The following is a 23,172-nucleotide window of genomic DNA, read 5'->3' on the forward strand; positions in this document are numbered from 1 at the left end:
TCCTTCAGTGCAAGAATGTAGGTAAAAATGATGTTCAAATGTATTTTTCTGTTTGAGTCTTTTTACTATTTTAAGGAGAATAACAGCAATTACGCTCACGCAGGGGCCAAAGGATCTAAGATGAAATGAACAAAGATGCATACCACACATATTCCAATTCTCAAGAAAGACATATTTTAAAATTATTTTAAAGTTTGGTGTGACAGATGGGAAGTCACTCACAACCACCATATAAGTAGATGGATCAGGGAAAGAATAATGAGTGTAGCATAATAGAGAATCGAAGGGAGAGAATCATAATGAAACCAAGTGGTGGAAGGGAAATGGAAAAACACGGGATAAAATAAAGGACAGGGTCAAAGTAAGAAGGAATGAGTAACATGGAGGGGAGGTATGTGGAGAGGATACATGATGCATCCCCCACAGACTCGGGGCGGAGGCTCAGATAAGTGAACTATAGACAATTCAGGCTAGAAGGCTTCAAAGATGGCAAGGCATAAGCTAACCACAGTTCCCATATCTTGAGAAATTTAGGTTGTAAATCATTAAGGAGGCTATAAAACTTTTAATTAACCATCATTAGATTTATACAGGCTTTGACTTCTTAAAATGGGGGCTGGGGGCTCCTTCCATCAAATGTACTTTTGAACAGCTCCTCTTTTTACACCAGTGCTCTGGTATTTCAAAGATACCTGTCATGAGAAAATAGACAGGCATTTTACGCCTATAAAAATAATATAAACAATTATTTGTCACTTGGCTTCAAATTGGGAACCTAATTCAAGTCTGATGATGCATGCTCCTGGATGTTCAAAATCTCAATGGTTGGTCTGATAACATGACTGTGTTATTTAATTTCCTCCTTCCTTTTCCTGTTAAGATCACTTCTAAGTTTAACTAGCTTCAACGAACCAGTTAAACAAGTTAACTAGCATTTATATAGAGATGGAAGCTTAAAATGATTTATATATATATATATATATATATATATATATATATATATATATATATATATTATAATAATCACTAAACTATCCATGGCAACACAACACCTGATGATTACACGTAACTATTTGATTAAAGGTATGTGGCCACCTTTGCAAACTGTTGAATTCAGGTGCTTTTGGTGAGGGGTACTACCAGGTATCTCGTGCAACTTTCCTCCAATGTCCAGCGTGTCCAGGAGGTAGACGATGCCGCGTGTATTAACTATTTTGCTGTCGGGTTACTACCCGCGATCTATCGCGAAACCGCGGGTAGTAACCCGACAGCAAAATAGTAACTACGCCCGGCATCGTCTGCCTCCTGGACATGGTGGACATCGGAGGAAAGGTCCCATGTTTCTCCTGTGGTTTGCAACTAGCCTTGAGATGATCGCATCATATACTTCCTAACCCAGGCAGGACGAGGCTGACTTAGGATGACGGGGGAAGCGGTGAGGTGTATTTGATCTTATGCAAATTGACTTATCTGATAGTACACTCACCTGCAGTGAACGGAATCCACTTGCCTGCTTTCAGCTGCTATTATCAAATAGGCTGTGTATACATACTAACTAAGTGCCTTGCTTGTTTGAACTTCATAACAGGGAGAAATCAATGCACCTTTGGAACTGTATGCATGACCATGCCATCTCCTAGAGGGAATTATTCTCTCTATGTTTGAGTGGTTAGCTCATATGAATGCAACCCTGGGAGATTCATGTAACTCTGTGATGCTTAATGGGTATTATTAACCCCAGAAACCCCCAGATGGGAGTACATATGCATGGACACTGTGCAACCTATTATTGACTATATAGTGGAATTACCGTTTTGCCACTGTTCCTTCCTGTTCCAACACAACCAAATTAGGATCCTATATAGAGAAACTAAGGGTGTGTTCTGTCTGTGAGGTGTGTATGTCTGTCTGTGGTGGCCACCTGTGTCCCTAAGACGATTGTTTAATTTTTAGATGTACATGGTGGAGGTTTAGTGGTATCACTTTATTTATTGATTATTAGTGTTATGTGAAGTTTTCTAATAACATTATTTTTTACCTATAATACTGGTTATTTCCTTTCTGAAGAATTCTTTTGGGAACTTTCTTTTGGTTCCTGCCCTTTTTTGAAGGTGTATTACTAGACCCCATATCTCCACTGGAAGGACTCCTGTGTTTCCAAGCTTCAGCTCACTACTACAGCTTTCTGTCACCTGAGTCCTTCCACTGCCCTAGCATTCCCTGTCTCCACTACCAGGGGTGCTTGGACGGGAATTGCACAAGAGGCCACCCTCATCGTGTCAGGCTCCACAGTCATGTATGTGATGGGTATTGTTAAAGTTAGAGAATACAAAATCCACCTTGATAAATATTTACAAGGTATTTGTACAAGGTATTGATTTATAGTCTGGTTCTCTCCTCCAATATCAGTACCGGAACTCAAATTCTCACAGATACACCGACATTTCATAGAAAGCCTTCCTAGAAGAGTGGAGGCTAGAGGGAGGGGTAAAACTAAATTATTTCCCAAGGTTTTCTAGTGGGATGTTCAATATGTTTTATATAGGTGTATATACGAGGGCTGTAATGAAAATAATGCAAAAGTAGGCATAACTTTTTGGTTAACTTACATAGATTGTTCAAATTTCACAAGCTGGTAGAGTAATAGGGCGTACACACGGTCGGACTTTGTTCGGACATTTCGACAACAAAATCCTAGGATTTTTTCCGACGGATGTTGGCTCAAACTTGTCTTGCATACACACGGTCGCACAAAGTTGTCGGAAAATCCGATCATTCTGAACGCGGTGACGTAAAACACGTACGTCGGGACTATAAACGGGGCAGTAGCCAATAGCTTTCATCTCTTTATTTATTCTGAGCATGCGTGGCACTTTGTCCGTCGGATTTGTGTACACACGATCGGAATTTCCGACAACGGATTTTGTTGTCGGAAAATTTTATCTCCTGCTCTCCAACTTTGTGTGTCGGAAAATCCGATGGAAAATGTCCGATGGAGCCCACACACGGTCGGAATTTCCGACAACACGCTCCGATCGGACATTTTCCATCGGAAAATCCGACCGTGTGTACGGGGCATAACTCTTCCTCTATAGTAACTCGCATTCTCCTTTTTCATTGCAGGTCATTTTAAGGATTCCAAGCAGAAGTGGCGTGCTGTCATTGCGTTCTTGACGAAGGAGGAGTGCAGACTATCTGATGTATACAGAAAGCCACAGAATGTTTACGAAGATGACACCATTATCAAGATCAGTGGTGTCATCTTCGTAAACATTCTGCAGCCTTCTGTGGATGTCAGACAGTCTGCACCCCTCTTTTGTCAAGAACTCAATGATGGCACATTGCGTCTGCTTGGAATCCATTATTTACCTGCAATGAAAAAGAAGAAGAGTTACTATAGAGGAAGAGTTATGCCCCGTACACACGGTCGGACATTGATCGGACATTCCGACAACAAAATCCTAGGATTTTTTCCGACGGATGTTGGCTCAAACTTGTCTTGCATACACACGGTCACACAAAGTTGTTGGAAAATCCGATCGTTCTGAACGCGGTGACGTAAAACACGTACGTCGGGACTATAAACGGGGCAGTAGCCAATAGCTTTCATCTCTTTATTTATTCTGAGCATGCATGGCACTTTGTGCGTCAGATTTGTGTACACACAATCGGAAATTCCGACAATGGATTTTGTTGTCAGAAAATTTTATAGCCTGCTCTCAAACTTTGTGTGTCAGAAAATCCTATGGAAAATGTGTGATGGAGCCTACACACGGTCGGAATTTCCAACAACAAGGTCCTATCACACATTTTCCATCGGAAAATCCGACCGTGTGTACGGGGCATAATTCTACCAACATGTAAAATTTTAACAATCTATGTAAGTTAATAAAAAATGTATGCCCATCCCCCTGGAGATTGCTCTCTTTCAGAAATCTGATAAGGGTCTCTCTAAACACACCATACGCTTAAGTACATGCATGATCCTGGCCTCGATCCTGGCCATTGTGTGTTTCTGGAGCCAGTCAGTAGTAATGTTTGACAAGTACATCCAACCGGCCTCACAACCACAGACCATGTGTAACCACACCAGCCCAGGACCTCCACATCCAGCATCTTCACCTCCAAGATCGTCTGAGACCAGCCACCTGGACAACTGCTGCAACAATCGGTTTGCAAAACCAAAGATTTTCTGCAAAAACTCTCAGAAACCGTCTCAGGGAAGCTCGTCGTCCTCATCTGGGTCTCGACCTGACTGTGGCGGTGGGGCTATAGTATGGACAGGCGTATGCTATGGACAATGAACACAGGTGCATTTTATTGATGGCATTTTGAAAAGATACCGTGACGAGATCCTGAGGCCCATTGTTTTGGCATTCAACCATGATCCCCTCATATTGCAGCATGATAATGCACGGCCCCATATTGCAATGATCTGTACACAATTCGTGGAAGTTGAAAACATCCCAGTTCTTGCAGGGCCAGCATACTCACCGGACATGTCACCCATTGAGCATGTTTGGGATGCTCTGGATCGACGTATACGACAGCGTGTTCCAGTTCCTGCCAATATCCAGCAACTTTGTACAGCCATTGAAGAGGAACTGACCAACATTCCACAGGCCACAATCAACAACCTGATAAACTCTATGTGAAGGAGATGTGCTGCACTGCGTGAGGCAAATGGTGGTCACACCAGATGCTGACTGGTTTTCTGACCCCCCGTACCCCCCAATACATAAAATTGCACATTTTAGAGTGGCCTTTTATTGTGGTCAGCCATAGGCACACCTGTGCAATAATCATGCTGTCTAATCAGCATCCGAATATGTCACACCTGTGAGGTGGATGGATTATCGCTGCAAAGGAGAAGTGCTCACTAACACATATTTAGACAGATTTGTGAACAATATCTGAGAGAAATAGGCCTTTTGTGTACATAGAAAAAGTTGTAGATCTTTGTGTTGAGCTCATGATAAATAGGGGCAAACACAAAAGTGTTGCGTTTATAGTTTTGCTCAGTGTATGAGATATACTGTATACTGATTTTTTTTTTTTTTTCTTTTAATGCTAGTAATGACAATGATCAATGACTTATAGCGGGACTGTGATAGTACGGCGGACAATCTGACACTTTGTGGGAACTGGCTAACTGCAACTGACATCTCCACTTATACAGTGATCAGTGCTAATAGTATACGCTGACACTGTACTAATGACACTGGCTGGGAAGGGGTTAACATCTGGAGCAATCAAAGCATTAAAGCGGAGTTCCACCCAATTTTGAGAGGTGGTCTTAAACGAAAGACCACCTCTCCACCCCTCGTTTTTGGATATTTAAAAAATGTTTTTTACTTTCTAACTTACCTTTTTTGGAAGTAATAAGAGTACTTCCGATCCAGCCAGGCCGCGGCTGAGGAAGTCACATCCTCTTCTGCAGTGAGCCCCCTGTTGTTTTCTGGGGCATGTGTGTCCCCCAGAAGAGAACATGTGTGTCCCAGAAGCGAACATGTGTGTGTCCCAGAAGACAAGCTGGTCATTCACAAAGCACCGCGGGACTCGAACATGCGCATTCGAAAACCGATAGTGAAGCCGCAAAGCCTTAGTTCGGCCTTAGTTCAGCTCGGTCTTAGATCGGCCTCGGGGGGCCAACCTCGCAGGCTCCCTGGACAGGTAAGTGTCCTTATTAAAAGTCAGCAGCTACAGTGTTTGCAGCTGCTGACTTTTAAAAAAAAAAAAAAATTTGGCTAGAACACCGCTTTAAATGTGCACCTAACTTTGTGTAAAGTGTGTACTGTGTGACATTTTTAATAAGGATTTTGGTGAATATTATTCCCTGCTTTGCAGGGAAACAAAAAGCAGCATAAGTAGCCATTGTCAGAAGAGAGCTACAGTATGTGTTGTTTACATACACAAAGCTCTCTCCTGTCACTCGCTCTGATGATCAGCTGGGAATCCGTGATCGGCATGTGCTTGAGCCAGTGACAGCACAGCCGGGTGGGCGGGCGCACATGTGCCCCTTACCTGGAGATGCAAAATTATATATATATATATATATATATATATATATATATATATATATATATATTTATATATGTGATTTCTGCGCAGCCGGCCCGCACTGTAGCAGTGGAACTACAGTGCGCGGTTAGTAAGTGGATATCAGTATGTTAATTGCTTACATACCTGTTAAAGGTTTTAACTTTCTTTTTTGTACTATGACAAGAAAACCATTAAACAGATTGAAATTAAACAAGTTATGCCCACGTTTGCATTATTTTTGGTACAGCCCTCGTACATTTGGCTAAATAGTATAGCCTTGGTAGTAAGATGTTCAAACATTTTGCCATATAGGTTAGGTGCGATGGTCAATCTCCCTATTGTATACAGTAAAATCTTGGTTTGAAAGTAACTTGGTTTGAGAGCGTTTTGCAAGACAAGCAAAATTTTTTAATACATTTTGACTTAGCGATATCTTGATATAAGAGTAGCGTCATGTCACAACTGAGTATAAAAGAGAAGAGAGGAGCCTCTAAGTGTAGCAATATGGTTACATTTAACCACCTCACTACAGGGCATTTTCACCCCCTTCCTGCCCAAACCATTTTTCAGCTTTCAGTGCTGTCACACTTTGAATGACAATTGCACAGTCATACAACACTGTACTCAAATGAAATGTTATCATTTTTTCCCACAGATAGAGCTTTCTTTTGGTGGTATTTGATTGCCGCTGCGGTTTTTATTTTTTGCGCAATAAACGAAAGAAGAGTGACAAGTTTGAAAAAAAACACAATATTTTTTACTTTTTGCAATAATAAATATCCAATTTTTTTTTCTTTAAAACAACTTTTTTCCTCAGTTTAGGCCGATAGATAGGGGTTGATTTACTAAAGGCAAATAGACTGTGCACTTTTGAAAGTGTAGTTGCACTCTGCAAAGGCAGTTGCTCCAGAGCTTAGTAAATAATGGAGAGCTCTGCTGACTTCCATCATCCAATCACGTGTAAGCAAAAAATGCTGTTTTTGTCATTTTCCTTTCACATGATTGGATGATGGAAGTCAGCAGAGCTCCCCATTATTTACTAAGCTCTGTAGCAACTGCCTTTGCAGAGTGCAACTACACTTTCAAAAGTGCACAGTCTATTTGCCTTTAGTAAATCAACCCCACATTCTTCTACATATTTTTGTTAAAAAAAAAAAAAATCGCATTAAGCGTATATTGATTGGTTTGCGCAAAAGTTATAGCGTCTACAAAATAGGGGATAGATTTATAGCATTTTTATTACTTTTTTTTTTTACTAGTAATGGCGGCGATTGCGATTTTTATCGTGACTGCGATATTGCGGCGGACATATCGGACACTTTTGACACATTTTTGGGACCATTCACCTTTATACAGCGGTCCGTGCTATAAAAATGCACTGACTAGTGTATAAATGTGACTGGCTGGGAAGGGGTTAACACTAGGGGGTGATCGAGGGGTTAATTATGTTTCTAGGGAGTGTTTCTAACTGTAAGGGGTGGGGACTCACAAGGGGAGGAGACCAATTGGTGTTCCTCTGTACTGGGAACACACCATCGATCTCTTCTCACCTGACAGGACGTAGATCTGTGTGTTTACACACACAGATCCACGATCCTGCTGTGTTGCCGGGCAATCACGGGTGCCCGGCAGCCATGCGCACCGGGTGCCCAGTGACATGGTGCGCGAGATTGCCGTCGGCGGTGCGCGCCCCCTGGTGGGCCGGGAAAGCGAGGGCGTCATGTGATGCCCTCCCGCAACGAGAGCTGCGCAGCCTGGCCGTCAATTGACAGCCAGCAGTCGGCAAGTAGTTAATGAAGGTACAACATTTAGCAACATATTGCTACACTTAGAGGCTCCTCTCTTCTCTTTTATACTCTGGAGCTCCTGCTGGGTTTTGCTTCTAATCCCCTTGTAGAGGGTTCCATTTGTGGATGGACATTTTATGGTTACACAACCTGGTCACATTGCTATAATCTTTTTATATGGACTATAAACTGAAGGACCTATGAATAAATGGTTGTGGAACGAATCATTTGAGTTTCCATTATTTCTTATGGGGAAATTCGCTTTGATATACAAGTGCTTTGGATTACAAGCATGTTTCTAGAAGGAATTATGCTCGCAATCCAAGGTTTTACTGTATAAAGATCAGAAAACTCGGAAGTCCTTCCTTGCAGTCTTGTTCTGCATTGGTGAATCATGTTATTGAAGCAAGGCAATCAGTCCGACAACTAATATTTTCACAAAGAGAGTCAGCAATGGCAGCCTCCATGTTTCTTTCATGACAACTTTCCTTTAATTAAACTGAGTTTCTTTTTTAATTAAAGCCAGCATTTTGCCATTTACATTACACATTGCTGCTTGTCTCTCAAAAGCATTTAAAGACATTTCCTTGGTTGTTTTATCTTACATTTGTCTCCTTCTTAAATTACTTTTTCCATTGGTCTGACATTAAATAAGCCCATTCTCTTCATACTATTACATGTCATTTCCTTTTGGATGTAGCTTAACTTATTGAGTAAATTGATCAAAATTAATGTTTCTCTGATTAAGTCTAAACTCCTTCTTCGGCAGACATTTCCATCACACTCCTGCTCAAAATCCAATTAACTTATACAGCTGATTAGCATTACTAGCCCCAGATATTAGAGCTGGCAGACTTCCTTAACCATTTCAATCTTTTTAATTTTCTTGTCTTTAATCCAAATATTATCATGCGATTTGACAAAGTGATTGAACGTTTTCCAGCGCCGGCTTCAAAATGACTTGTACAGCTTCTGTTAGTTGTTTTAAGTGGTAAAAGAGCAAACAAGACAGAAAAAAAAAAGATAAGACGGCTCTGAAATTGAAAGATCCAGAGCTAAATTTGCCAATACAGAAATACGTAGACGCTGCCAAACCTGGATCTGTTTAATGCCATGAGCAGAGGTGGAGTGTATTGATAACAGCTTTGTTCTAGAGGCACAGAAAAAAAAAAATCACAATTCGATACACACCTGTAACAAAGAAGTAAAAATGCTGTGAGGAAGGAGGCTGGGGTACGCAGAATGGGGGGGCTTGTTCATCCAGTGGAAGATTTTAGTTCTGTTATGATGGCAGCATGTAGTGTGGGAGTAAAATTAGCATTGGTGTCGTTTTCACTGTAAAAACCTAAGAAACAGTGACATTTTATTAAAAGTGCATAGGCCAAGAGTATGCGATGGGGAGTGCAGGGGTCAGTAATATGTAATGAAGTGTTCAGGGGTCAGTAGTACAGTACTATATGTAACATAAAGTGCAGTGGTCAGTAGACATGTGCATTCATTTTTCGTCCAAATGCATTTCCTTCCGAATTTTGGGTATTTTCGTTATCGTTTTAACAAACGATAACGAACGTACAGAATCCGAAAACCGAGAGATCTGACATAAACAAATGCTTTATTTTCGTTTTCGTTGCGACAACAGTTCGATATGGATAGGAGATTCGACATGACACTGACAATAGCGATCTGTGTCCATCGAACCTGTGGTCTAACCTTAGCTCTATTAGTCCAAGATTATTCTACATAGAGAGAAAAGATTCGACATAGAGAGAAAAGATTCGACATAGAGAGAAAAGATTCGACATAGAGAGAAAAGATTCGACATTATAGAGACAATAGCAAAAAAGATCGAATCTGCCTAACCTAACTCTATTAGTCCAAGATTATTCGACACAGAGATAAAAGATTCGACATGAAGATTCGACGAAGCAGTCGCCGCGAGCGGACATTTAGGGTCAAATGCTCCGCCCATAGGCTATAGAAGAATTCTAGTGTTGGTTGACTAGTAATAATAATTAATAAATATAATTATTACTAGTGTCATACAACATTAGAATTCTGCTATAGCTTGTAGGCGGAACATTCGATCGGAAATGTACGATTGCGGCGTCGTACAGTTTAGCTGCTCCGTCGAATCTTCTTAGAACATTCGACAGACACCATAAGCCTTCAATGACAGATTCGACCTTAATTATTTCGGATTTTCGGACGAATGCATTTTTTAACGAAACAAAATAAATAAAAACGAATTTCAGGAGTAACTAAATAAATGTATTTTTCGTACAAAAACAAAATTCCGAAACAAAATATTTTAGTGTGCACATGTCTAGTGGTCAGTGCTATGTAACATAAAATATAGGGTTCAGGAATATGTAATGCAGAGTGCAGGGGTCAGGAGTATGTAATGCAGAGTGCAGGGGTCAGGAGTATGTAATGCAGAGTGCTGGAGCCAGGCAGAGCTAACATAGTACAGGGATCAAAAGTATTACATAATGCAAGGTTCAAAAGTATTTAATGCCGAGAGCAGGCGTCAAGAGTGAGTATTACAGAATGCCCAAATAGATCTACAGCGATAAATATTAGATGTCTATTTCTTAATTTGCAAATATCATCTGATTGTTTAGGTAATAGAGCCATATTGTCTCTTGATGCAGCAAAAGCTTTTAAAAGTATAGAGTGGAATTTTCTATAGCATTGCTTGCAGAAAATTTTATGTGGATCCCAGTTTATACGCTGGATACAGCTTCTGTAAACTGGGATAAGTCGGTTCTTTTACTGACAGACCCATTGATAGACAATTTACCAAGTGTAGCATCTGAAATAGCAGTGGTATACAACATTTAAATATCTAGGTACCCAAGTTACTTCACATGTTATAACATATGTAGAAAGGAATTTGGATTCACTGATTAAGTGCTTTAAACAAACAGGTAAAATATGGAGTAAGTTGCCGTTAACAATAGTTGGCAGGGTAAATCAGATAAAGATGGTTTGGATGCCACAATTCCGTTATCTCCTGCATAATTGTCCAATATGACTACCTCAGAAATTTTTTCGACAGGTGGATACCTTTTTTAGGGATCTCATCTGGGGAGGTGCCTAAGGATGGAGGTGGTTTAGCAGTTGCTAACAAAAAGTTGTATTACCTGGCATTTCAACCTTAGTAATTAAGCGAATGGAATGTTATAGATTCCAAGGACTCTATACAAATTATATTATCTCAATTTCCGATGGAACCATTGGTTCAGTTAATAGTAGCTCATTATTTCTACAGTAAACTCTGTTTTCCTACATTTGATTTCATTCATAAAGTATGGACTACTGTTCAAAAACTCACTTTCCATGAGGGATATACGCAAAGTATGCCTATATGAAATAACCTGAGGCTACCTGAAGTTTTGAAACTTGGAAATTTTGTGGCATGGAAAAGGGCCGGCATTATGTTACTTCACCAGCTTTTTTGACAATGGGGAATTACAACCATTCAATAAATTAGCAGAGAAATATAATTTGTCTAATAAACTATACTATCTATATTTACAACTACATGCTCTGAAAGCCAGGCAGCAACTCTTTTACTTAAATATAATCCCTCCCCTAGTTTGACTATGGCAGTCACTACTTCACCCTTAGTCCCAGCGCAGGAACCATCCAGTCAGCCAGTGTAGGAAATGAAGAACCCCACACCAATTTAAAGAAAAAAAAAGGCGTGCCCCCTCCCCCAAAATCTGTACTAGACCCTTATCCGGGCAATGTATTCCTCAATGCAAGCACTAGGTGATGAAGAGAGAAGTGTCCACACCTGGCTGCTCCCATCAGTACATACACATACTGTACAAAGAAAAAATTGTAAAATTGTTGTAATGTATACTCCGTGTTACTTTTTTATACTTTGTGTTATTAATAAATAATTTTCTACTTCTATACTATCTATACTTACTATTTAGTGCCACTAAAGTCCAATCCAAGGGGATTTTTTTCTTTGTCTCTATTTAGGATGTTGGCACCCTGAATTAATCACTGACACCTTCCATATACACATACTGTACAGTATATAGTGTATACCGATAGACCCCACAACCTCCGGGGGAATTCTGCAGCAGCTGTATCCTCCGATTTTCCCTTTCCCCAGCACTGTGTCAGGGGTGTCCCACTCAAGTTACTCCCTTACCTTGCCAGTCACTCCTGCTAACAAAAAACTGCTACTCACAAAGCCAGGAAAGGTACCCTTCAAGACTGGCAAAGTACAAAGAGCCTCTTTGTACTCTTTGAGCTTTAACAATGATTTTACAGGTGTTCTTAAATAATGTTTTCTCTCAGCTCTCATCTTGATTCTGGTATATGGAATTTTGTTAAAGGGACAATGTTTTACTTGGATAAAAAAATAAGGTTTAAGGGGATGCAAAACTCAGGATAGACATTGGATGGTTTGTTGAATGACCAACGGGCTTATCTGGTCCATTAACTAATACAGGTTTTGTTGCAAAAAATAGATTAAGGCAGCCCATTAATTTGAATTGACTGTAATCGCACTGAAATTCGGACTTGCACTACATTTTTTTAATGCAGTGAACTCCAATATACAGTAGTGTGTTAAGGTGCAGACACACGATAATAAAATCGGAAGTTAAATTTCGCCCGGCGTACAATCTGTCGATTTTCGGATCGTTAGTATGGTGCTTTCGACAGTCGATTCCGAATTTTTGTACGACAAAAAGTGAATGCAATAAAATTTTAATTGTACGTGAACACAACGTCGGATTTTCGTTTGTTTTGAAGAATTAAAAGACTATGCATACTCGGAAACGAAAGAATAGAATACAATTCAACACAATTACCTCACTTCTAAAGTTGAATTCTGTCGTATGAGAATTTTCGTATGTTGAGTAACCTCTTAACTTTCGATATGAGACTAGCATGCAACAAAAAACAGACGTGCAATCGTCTGAAAATCTGATTCTGTGTACGAGGCTTTAATGGACACTCTGGTGTGCTGCAATACAGGTGCTTTGAGGGTGCATAAGTTTAGTGCACGGGGGGGCAATTCAATAAAACTCACACCATACCATGGTATAAGCAGTGTCTTGCATTGCTGTGACGCATCTTAAAAAAGCAATGCAACATTCTGAAAGGATCCTAATGGATTGATCACACTGGTTTTGGTGGTGCGGTAAAAACCCATGGTTGAGCCACATTTTTATTTCAGGCATGTGACGAAGTGGATCCTGCGTGGCTCAGAAACGTTGCACTTGTGTAATGTGATCTCTCTGCAATAAAAGTTTTAGACTGCAAGTCAAGATCCATGGTGTGCTGGAGAACATTTATCTGAGCCCTAAGAGTTTCTTACAACTTTCAGAGACTCCAATAGAAAGATGTCTCTTTAGCAGTGTGTCTCTCATAGGCATGTGCACAAGGTGTGCTGGATGTTCCTGGGCACACCCTAATCACCCCATGTGCATTAGCATTATCTCTCTGTGTGCCAAAAAGAAGACAGGAAAGATCTATTTCTTGCCAGCTCTGCCATAAGAGAAGTGTTTACACACATGTTTTTCACTGTGCCAGCAGGGAGATCAATGTTCCGGGGTCATATGCAGTATATATGTAGACACGCACACACCAATGGTGGCCACTCATTAGGGGCCCATGGGCGCCTCCCCCCTTAATCCATGCATCCGGCCCCTAATCTACATGCAGGGCGCCGGATGCATGGATTTCAATGGATTTTTTTTCTTAAGAAGCACACAATTAGAGCCCGAGACTCTAATTGGCTTCAAAAAAGGGTGCGCTTGGGGCACAGAGAACTGCGCCCCAAGCCCACTCTGTTGTGCGACATTAGTGAATTAATATTCACTAATGTCTTCCTGCTTCTCCTATCGCCAATCAGGAATCGGGCCCTGAAACCCTATTGGCTGGGAGTCCAAGGACCCCATTGACCGGGAGCCTGAAGACCCCTTTGGCCGGGAGGAGAAGCGACAGCCAGGACATGGAGGAAACGGAGGGGGGAAGCCGCAGACATGACCTACACGGGGCACATGCAGGGCTGATGGGGGCCTGGTGGGCCAGAGGGCAAGCGAGCAAGCTGACGACCGTGAGGGGGCGGTGTGGGTATGGTGACAGGCTGGAGCGACGGGGGGAGGGTTAGTGTGGGGTGGTTGGCTGGAGCAACAGGAGCGGGGGATGTCTGTGGTCAGGTCTGTCTGCCGCTTATCCTGACCGATGGAGCACCAGACACCACTGGCACACACATGTGTTTGAGCTTTAGTGTGCACACCCTAATGCAATAGGCTGTGCACACCTATGGTGTCTCTCATCTCTCTCTCTTACAAACAGACTTGCAATGTGTTCAATTCACATAACTCACTAATGCAGAGGATAAAAATATGCATGTCCAAAAAAAAAAAAAAATGACAGTTATTTAAAGCCGAGTGCAGTGAGAATTGAAAATGACAGTGACACGACTAAAAATAAAGATCCTTATCTGCGTGTTAAAGCTTTGGAATTGAACCTGTGATGTACAATTCATTGGGGAAGCAAGAGACCAACCTTTGATGCTCATGGGGAGCATGGGATTTCCATTGAGGAGCTGCTGTGCACTGGAGTATCTAAGGGAAACAGGAATAAGAATTGGAAAAATGAAATAACAATTTTGGGTAAAGTTGCCCTTTAAAGATAAGAACGATCGGCTACCTAGTTCAGGGGTGGTTCAATACAGTGAAGTAAGAGACAGATAAAGGAATATGCAATGATCTCAAGCTACGCTCTTCCCTCTTCTTTCTTCACTAGTCTTTTTTATCCTCTTTGATTGCTCCACCACTTGGAATGCTGGAAATAACCATTTTCAGTCTCTAAAGACAAAAGCTTTGTTTTCAAAGGAACAGCGTGATTTTGCGACTGAAATCAGCTACAGTTGAACATCAGTTGCAAGGTAGCATTTAGTCTGTCAACTATTGATTCGGGAGCCAATAGAAACAAAAGATATCTCATACCTGAAGCCCACACATGACAGCTGTATGCATCCTGCTCCACCTTGTTTATACAATCGTTCCCCACGGCACAATTTGTCTTTGTTTTAGGATTTGTCAAGGCATGTGTTACGTCCCTTGTGAGCCAAAGGATGCACTTAAAGGAAATCAGAGAGAAAATCATAGAGAAATACTAAAGCTACCCTCTTTTTTTTTTTTTCATGAAAATGCTTTTTTCCTGGTTGTCAGGCTGATCCAGTGGCTTCAATATTTGCCACTGAACTTGAACCAGCATGCACACCAGGAACATTAAAGTGAAGAGATCCCGATCAGCAAATTTATTTGGTTCCAAATAGTACTGTAGATAATGAATAAAGCATGACAGTCAGGCTGCTGGTGTTTAAGGAGAGATCAGTATTGGTAGCCTGAACTTACTGAATAACTCCTATTGAAGACAATCAGAGCAAAGTAACATAGGCCTCCATAGCAAAAAAGAATGCAATGTTTTTGAGCTCCAGGTCTAAAACCCCTTCAAGAACCACTTCCCTTCTATTGGTTGAACTGTATGGACTTGTGTCTTTTTTCAACCAGACTAACTATGTAACTATGATGGAGGGTGCCAAAAGTATTGGGACACCTGCCTTTTCACATGAACTTTAATGGCGTCCCAGTCTTAGTCCATAGGGTTCAATATTGAGTTGGCCCACCCTTTGCAGCTAAAACAGCTTCAACTCTTCTGTTGACACTGTCCACAAGGTTTAGGAGTGTGTCTATGGGAATGTTTGACCATTCTTCCAGAAGCGCATTTGTGAGGTCAGGCACTGATGTTTGATGGGAAGGCCTGGCTCACAGTGTCCGCGCTAATTCATCCCAAAGGTGTTCTATTGGGTTGAGGTCAGGCCAGTCAGGTTCCACCACCCCAAACTCACTCATCCATGTCTTTATGGACCTTGCTTTGTGCGCTGGATTGCAGCGAAAGGTGGTTCTACAGAGTATTGACTCAGGGGGGCTGAATACAAATGCACGCTACACTTTTCAGATATTTATTTGTAAAAAATGTTGAAAACCATTTATCATTTTTCCTTCCACTTCACAATTATGTGCCACTTTGTGTTGGTCTATGACATACAGTAAATTCCCAATAAAATACACTTACGTTTTTGGTTGTAAGATGACAACATGTGGACAATTTCAAGGGGTATGAATACTTTTTCAAGGCACTGTATGTTATTTGTTGTTTGTACCCATAGTAGGGCCCAGAAACAATATTACGCATTTTGCTTTATTTATCCTCCCTTAAACACACTGACACTAAATCTAAAAATGATTGTTTTTGCACTCTACCTAAAACACGCTGACCCTGACCTTTCACCCCAACCTTTTATTTTGACCATGGCATTTCACCCTGACCTTGACTCTAACCTCGACGCTGCCCTAGATCAAACCCTAATTTATCCATTTTATCTTTATTATTTATTTATTTATTCCCACACATTTTTGTTTTGTTTTTAATCTTCTCCTCTTGCAAGTAGAAAAAGATAGGTTATGTCTTTACAATCAATTTGAGGGCTGTGTTGTACAGTGTCTAATCACTGTAATAGCCAATCAAAGGCTATCACAGTGATTATGTGATTGGGAGCCAGCCCTCCCGTGTTCCCAATTGTGGGTACAAGACCAGTAGCTATCGGTGGGAGTGTGCTGTGCACTATGCTCCATCATAAAACCAGTAGCTCATATATGCAACCCCACGGAAGAAGACCAACTTCCGTGAGGCCACATATATGCATTCACTCAGCAGGAAGTGGTTAACTACTTGAGTCCAAGGAGCTATTTTTGTGTTAAAGTAATCTTTATTGAGATTTTATAATAGGAACAAAAATAACAATAAACAAACTAGTTCACCATTAAAAAGGTAGTACACATAAGCTTGTAGTACACATGCGATATTTAAACAACATTGGTAATTATTCTGTAAATTATAAGATGGTATGTCAGACTAACGGTGGAAGCGTGAACTCAATAAAAAGAGCAAGAAAGGGGGGGGGGGGGGGACAAGGAGTGGGAAGAGAGGACAGGGAAAAAGGGAAGAGCCACAAAGTACCAGTCATAGTATAATGCATGGCATACTCCATTTATAGGTGAGCTATCATCTAGGAGCTATTTTTAATTGGTGCTGGAAAAAACTTTTTTTCCCAGCCCCAGTTTAAAATGGTGGTTATTGCAGGAAGTGTCAGGTGCCAATCGTCATTTAGCACCCCATAGTCTGAATCTAGGCTGACAATAATGTTAAAGAGCACTTAATCCTTTAACACCTCCTGTCTTGTGCCAGCCCTTTAAGTGTCCATTATTGCCTGGGAGGTGGAGCGATCTCAAGCAGGTAGTTTTATGCTGCCCCAGTCAGGAGGGTTAGGGTTAATTGTAATATCGTAAAAAATACTGCGCTATCCCATAAGTGGAAATGATCCCCACATGTGTGTGATGAAAAGACAAATATCTCAAACCAAAAATTAAAATGTAAAATGCTGCTGCAACCTTAGATGTGAAACAACCTCCACCTTACTAGCTATACAATTTAAAGGCTGCGCTGCTAGTGCAAATACATGATCATATTAACTGAAAATACCATAATTATGAATGAACACAAGTGAATTGTTTCATAACACAAAAAAAAAAAAAAAATGCACATAAATCGCATGCAAAAACAAAGAATCGCATGCAAAAAAAATGAGTGGAACATTCAGTAAACAAAAACGATTAAGTAGAGTCCATTTAGTCATAGATTGAAATGAACTGTAGGTCTTGTGGGTGTAGAAAATGATTGGATAGAGGGAGAAAGACACCCTTCCTTCAAGTGATATAAAGATTATCTCCGTAGGGAGCGTGATGTTAAAATAGAGAAAAGATCCTCCACCTCAAGTAAGGTAAGCCCCTTACCAGATCCAAAGATCTCCTGTCACAGAGATCATGCACACATGTGGCTGTGTCCCCCAGCCACTGGGTCTCTGTCAGTGCGCAGATCGGAAGCCACCTCTCCAGGAAATCAATCCAAACGTGATTTATCCGCTCACAGACCATGGATAAATAGGAAAGAAATGCTCCATAGCGTAATATAGTTAAAATCCACTTTAATTTATAAAAGAAAAGCACTTACAATTTGTGCAGTAAAGATCGCTTATAAAAACATGTAGCGCCGGCCGGCTTCAGCTGCTGCCCGTTTCTTCCGGGTTCAGCGTGGTATGGTGGTGACGTCAGCACGCCGCTCCAGGGAGGATCATTGACCATGGTGGTGTATAATTACATCAAGAGAGTTTACTAGAGTTCCCTCATCTGCTCAAATAAAGGTACCCCATGTGCAGGGCAGTGACCCTGTTTAAGGTGCCTAATGTAGGCCAGAAGAACCCACCCTGGGGTAGGCCTCCTATGTGACCCACACTTGGCGCCCAATGAGGAGGGAAACATGAAGGAGGTACCTACCCTTACATGTATATATATCAGGTTTGAATTCACATGGGATATAATATATTAAAAACCTATACCCTGTAATATGATTGAATACAATATACAGTGGGGACGGAAAGTATTCAGACCCCCTTAAATTTTTCACTCTTTGTTATATTGCAGCCATTTGCTAAAATCATTTAAGTTCATTTTTTTCCTCATTAATGTACACACAGCACCCCATATTGACAGAAAAACAGAATTGTTGACATTTTTGCAGATTTATTAAAAAAAAAAAAAAAAAAAAGAATATCACATGGTCCTAAATATTCAGACCCTTTGCTCAGTATTTAGTAGAAGCACCCTTTTGATCTAATACAGACATGAGTCTTTTTGGGAAAGATGCATCAAGTTTTTCACACCTGGATTTGGGGATCCTCTGCCATTCCTCCTTGCAGATCCTCTCCAGTTCTGTCAGGTTGGATGGTAAATGTTGGTGGACAGCCATTTTTCGGTCTCTCCAGAGATGCTCAATTGGGTTTAAGTCAGGGCCTTGGCTGGGCCATTCAAGAACAGACACGGAGTTGTTGTGAAGCCACTCCTTCGTTATTTTAGCTTTGTGCTTAGGGTCATTGTCTTGTTGGAAGGTAAACCTTCGGCCCAGTCTGAGGTCCTGAGCACTCTGGAGAAGGTTTTCGTCCAGGGTATCCCTGTACTTGGCCGCATTCATCTTTCCCTCGATTGCAACCAGTCGTCCTGTCCCTGCAGCTGAAAAAAAAACCCACAGCATGATGCTGCCACCACCATGCTTCACTGCTGGGACTGTATTGGACAGATGATGAGCAGTGCCTGGTTTTCTCCACACATACCGCTTAGAATTAAGGCCAAAAAGTTCTACAGTAGGTGACCGTGATATTGTGTCAATCTCGCCGCATTTCTCGGCGAGATTTGACACCTGCGAGCCCCATCGCGGGAGCCAGTGCCGAGATGGCTCACTCATCGGGAAAGGAAAACTTTTTTCCTTTCGCGATGAGTGACAGGCAGTGCTGACAGCTGTCTGGTATGAATCCTGAGGGGGGAACGCCGCACCAAGTTTTAAATAAAAGACCGGCGTGGGTTCCCCCCAGGGGCATACCAGGCCCTTAGGTCTGGTATGGATCGTAAGGGGAACCCCCTACGCCGAAAAATCGGTGTGGGGCCCCCCAAAACCCATACCAAACCCTTATCTGAGCACCGCAGCCCGGCCGGCCAGGAAAGGGGGTGGGGATGAGCGAGCGCCCCCCCCCCTCCTGAGCCGTACCAGGCCGCATGCCCTCAACATGGGGGGGTGAGTTCCTTGGGGGAGGGGGGCGCCCTGCGGCCCCCCAACCCCAAAGCACCTTGTCCCCATGTTGATGAGGACAACGGCATTTTCCTGACAACCCAGGCCGCTGGTTGTCGGGGTCTGCGGGCGGAGGGCTTATCGGAATCCGGGAGCCCCCTTTAATAAGGGGGCCCCCAGATCCCGACCCCCCAACCTATGTGAATGAGTATGGGGTACATGGTACCCCTACCCATTCACCTAGGAAAAAAAAGGTGTCAATAAAAAAAACACAGTACACAGATTTTAAAAGTAAATTATTAGGCAGCTCCGGGGTCTTCTTCCGACTTTGGGGGGTCTCCTTCCGACTTCTCCCGGTGTTAGGCTTCTTCTCCCGAGCCCCTCCGCTATCTTCTTCCAGCTCTTTTGCCAGCGAGGGGCCCGGTCTGCTGCCGCTGTCTTGTCGCCACTGTCTCGTCGCTTCTTCTTCTTCTCCTCCTCTTCTTCCGATGTTGACACGACGCTCTCTCCGGCTGGAATGCTGTGCGTGAGCTGCGGAGCCATTTATAAAGGCGGTGACCCCGCCCCCTTGTGACGTCACGGTCCCAGTATGCGCAGGTACTTTGGGGTCACGCCCCCTTATGATGCCAGAGTCCCTGCGCATGCTGGGACCGTGACGTCACAAGAGGGCAGGGTCACTGCCTATATAAATGGCTCCGCAGCTCGCACACAGCATTCCAGTCGGAGAGAGCATTGTGTCAACATCAGAAGAAGAGGATAAGAAGAAGAAGCGACGAGTCAGCGGCGACAAGACAGCGGCAGCAGACCGGGCCGCTCGCTGGCAAAAGAGCTGGAAGAAGATAGCGTAGGGCCCCTGGAGAAGAAGCGACGAGACAGCGGTGACAAGACAGCGGCAGCAGACTGGGCCCCTCGCTGGCAAAAGAGCTGGAAGAAGATAGCGGAGGGGCCCGGGAAAAGAAGCAGAACACCGGTAGAAGAGGCCGAACACCGGGAGAAGTGGGAAGGAGACCCCCCGAAGTCGGAAGAAGACCCCGGAGCTGCCTAATAAATTACTTTTAAAACCCGTGTAGTGTGTTTTTTTTATTGACACCTTTTTTTTTTCTAGGTGAATGGGTAGGGGTACCATGTACCCCATACTCATTCACATAGGGTAGGGGGCCGGGATCTGGGGGCCCCCTTATTAAAGGGGGCTCCCGGATTTCGATAAGACCTCCGCCCGCAGACCCCGACAACCAATGGCCAGGGTTGTCGGGAAGAGGCCCTTGTCCTCATCAACATGGGGACAAGGTGCTTTGGGGTTGGGGGGCCGCAGGGCGCCCCCCTCCCCCAAGGCACTTACCCCCCCATGTTGAGGGCATGCGGCCTGGTACGGCTCAGGAGGGGGGGCGCTCGCTCGTCCCCACCCCCTTTCCTGGCCGGCCGGGCTGCGTGCTCGGATAAGGGTCTGGTATGGGTTTTGGGGGGACCCCCACACCGATTCTTCAGTGTAGGGGGTTCCCCTTATGATCCATACCAGACCTAAGGGCCTGGTATGCCCCTGGGGGGGAACCCACGCCGTTTTTTTTATTTAAAACTTGGCGCGGCATTCCCCCCTCAGGATTCATACCAGACAGCTGTCAGCACTGCCTGTCACTCATCGCGAAAGGAAAAAAGTTTTCCTTTCCCAATGAGCAAGCCAGCGCGACATGCACAGTTCCCTGTCGCCGAGAACCAGCGCGATGGTATCACGCTGGAAACACAATCTCGCGGTCAGGTACTGTATCTTGGTCTCATCAGACCAGAGAATCTTATTTCTCACCATCTTGGAGTCCTTCAGGTGTTTTTTTTAGCAAACTCCATGTGGGCTTTCATGTGTCTTGCACTGAGGAGAGGCTTCCATCTGACCACTCTGCCATAAAGCCCCGACTGGTGGAGGGCTGCAGTGATGGTTGACTTTCTACAACTTTCTCCCATCTCCCGAATGCATCTCTATAGCTCATAAGAAAAGACAAATCACCGCGCTGTAAACGGAAACTAGTGCGTAAAAAACATACTGAGAGAAACAAAATTGAAAAAACAAAAAGTGACAGTTCACTGATCAAAACCAAACACAAGAGCAGCCGCTGAAAGTGGGATACACACATTACATAATAAATACAAAAAGAGCAGCGCTGTGACAAAAAAGGTGTATATGATATAACCAAATCAGATAAGTTGAATATTAGACCCAAATTTGAGATAGGCTCCAAAGTTCATATAAAAGTACATAATAAACAAAGGTAAAAAAGTCCTATCCAAAATCGATCATAAATAGTGGATAAAGTGGGAAGCGTAGATAGGTGGAAATACAAATAAATCAATATGTCCTTCACCGCACCACTGTGGTATTGATAAGAATGCGCGCTTACCAAACGGCAAGCTTAAAGAAGCTTGCGACCTTAACCCGGTCGGGGCCTTTCAGGGTGGAACCATCAAAGGAAAAGCACACCACCTTCGCTTGGATTAAGCACGCTGTTCACCAATTATCACTGTATTGTGGAGATGTGACCCCTGGCTAGGGATAAACCTCGAGAGAGGTATACCTGTTTCCATGTGTTCATCTCCTAAGACACTCTCTATAGCTCAGCCACAGTGATCTTTGGGTTCTTCTTTACCTCTCTCACCAAGGCTCGTCTCCCCCGATAGTTCAGTTTGGCCGGACAGACAGCTCTAGGAAGGGCTCTGGTCGTCCCAAACGTTCTCCATTTAAGGATTATGGAGGCCACTGTGCTCTTAGGAACCTTAAGTGCAGCAGAAATTTTTTGTAACCTTGGCCAGATCAGTGCCTTGCCACAATTCTGTCTCTGAGTTCTTCAGGCAGTTTCTTTGACCTCATGATTCTCATTTGCTCTGACATGCACTGTGAGCTGTAAGGTCTTATATAGACAGATGTGTCGCTTTCCTAAACAAGTACAACCAGTATAATCAAACACAGCTGGACTCAAATTAAGGTGTAGAACCATCTCAAGGTTGATCAGAAGAAATGGACAGCACCTGAGTTAAATATATGAGTGTCACAGCAAAGGGTCTGAATACTTAGAACCATGTGATATTTCAGTTTTTCTTTTTTAATAAATCTGCAAAAATGTCAACAATTCTGTGTTTTTCTGTCAATATGGGGTGCTGTGTGTACATTATTGAATTGCAATATAACAAAGAGTGAAAAATGTAAGGGGTTCTGAATACTTTCCGTCCCCACTGCATAAATATATATATATATATATATATATATATATATATATATATATATATATATATATATATATATAAAATATTTTATATCATATCTGCTCCACAGAACTTCCCGGATGGTTAATTGACCACTGGTGACTTCTTCATGGATATCTCGTTTCCCCTGTTTGGTCCTCAACCTGCAACCCAGTGTGCATTGATATGGCCCCCTCAGCTTCCGTGGTGGACACTTTTGGGATGACCTGATGGTTGTCGGCACCTAGTGCTCATGTTGGCAGCTGGTTTTGTGAATAACTCCAACCAATCTTTGAGCCTTGCCCTCATTCGGGCCAAATTTTTTATTTTATGACTATATTTAATACAGTGGTACTTATGCATACCCTTGATGTATGGATCAATGTATTCACATTAAGGT

The sequence above is a fragment of the Aquarana catesbeiana genome, linkage group LG01 (genome assembly GCF_042186555.1).
Source record: "Aquarana catesbeiana isolate 2022-GZ linkage group LG01, ASM4218655v1, whole genome shotgun sequence".
NCBI lineage: Eukaryota > Metazoa > Chordata > Amphibia > Anura > Ranidae > Aquarana > Aquarana catesbeiana.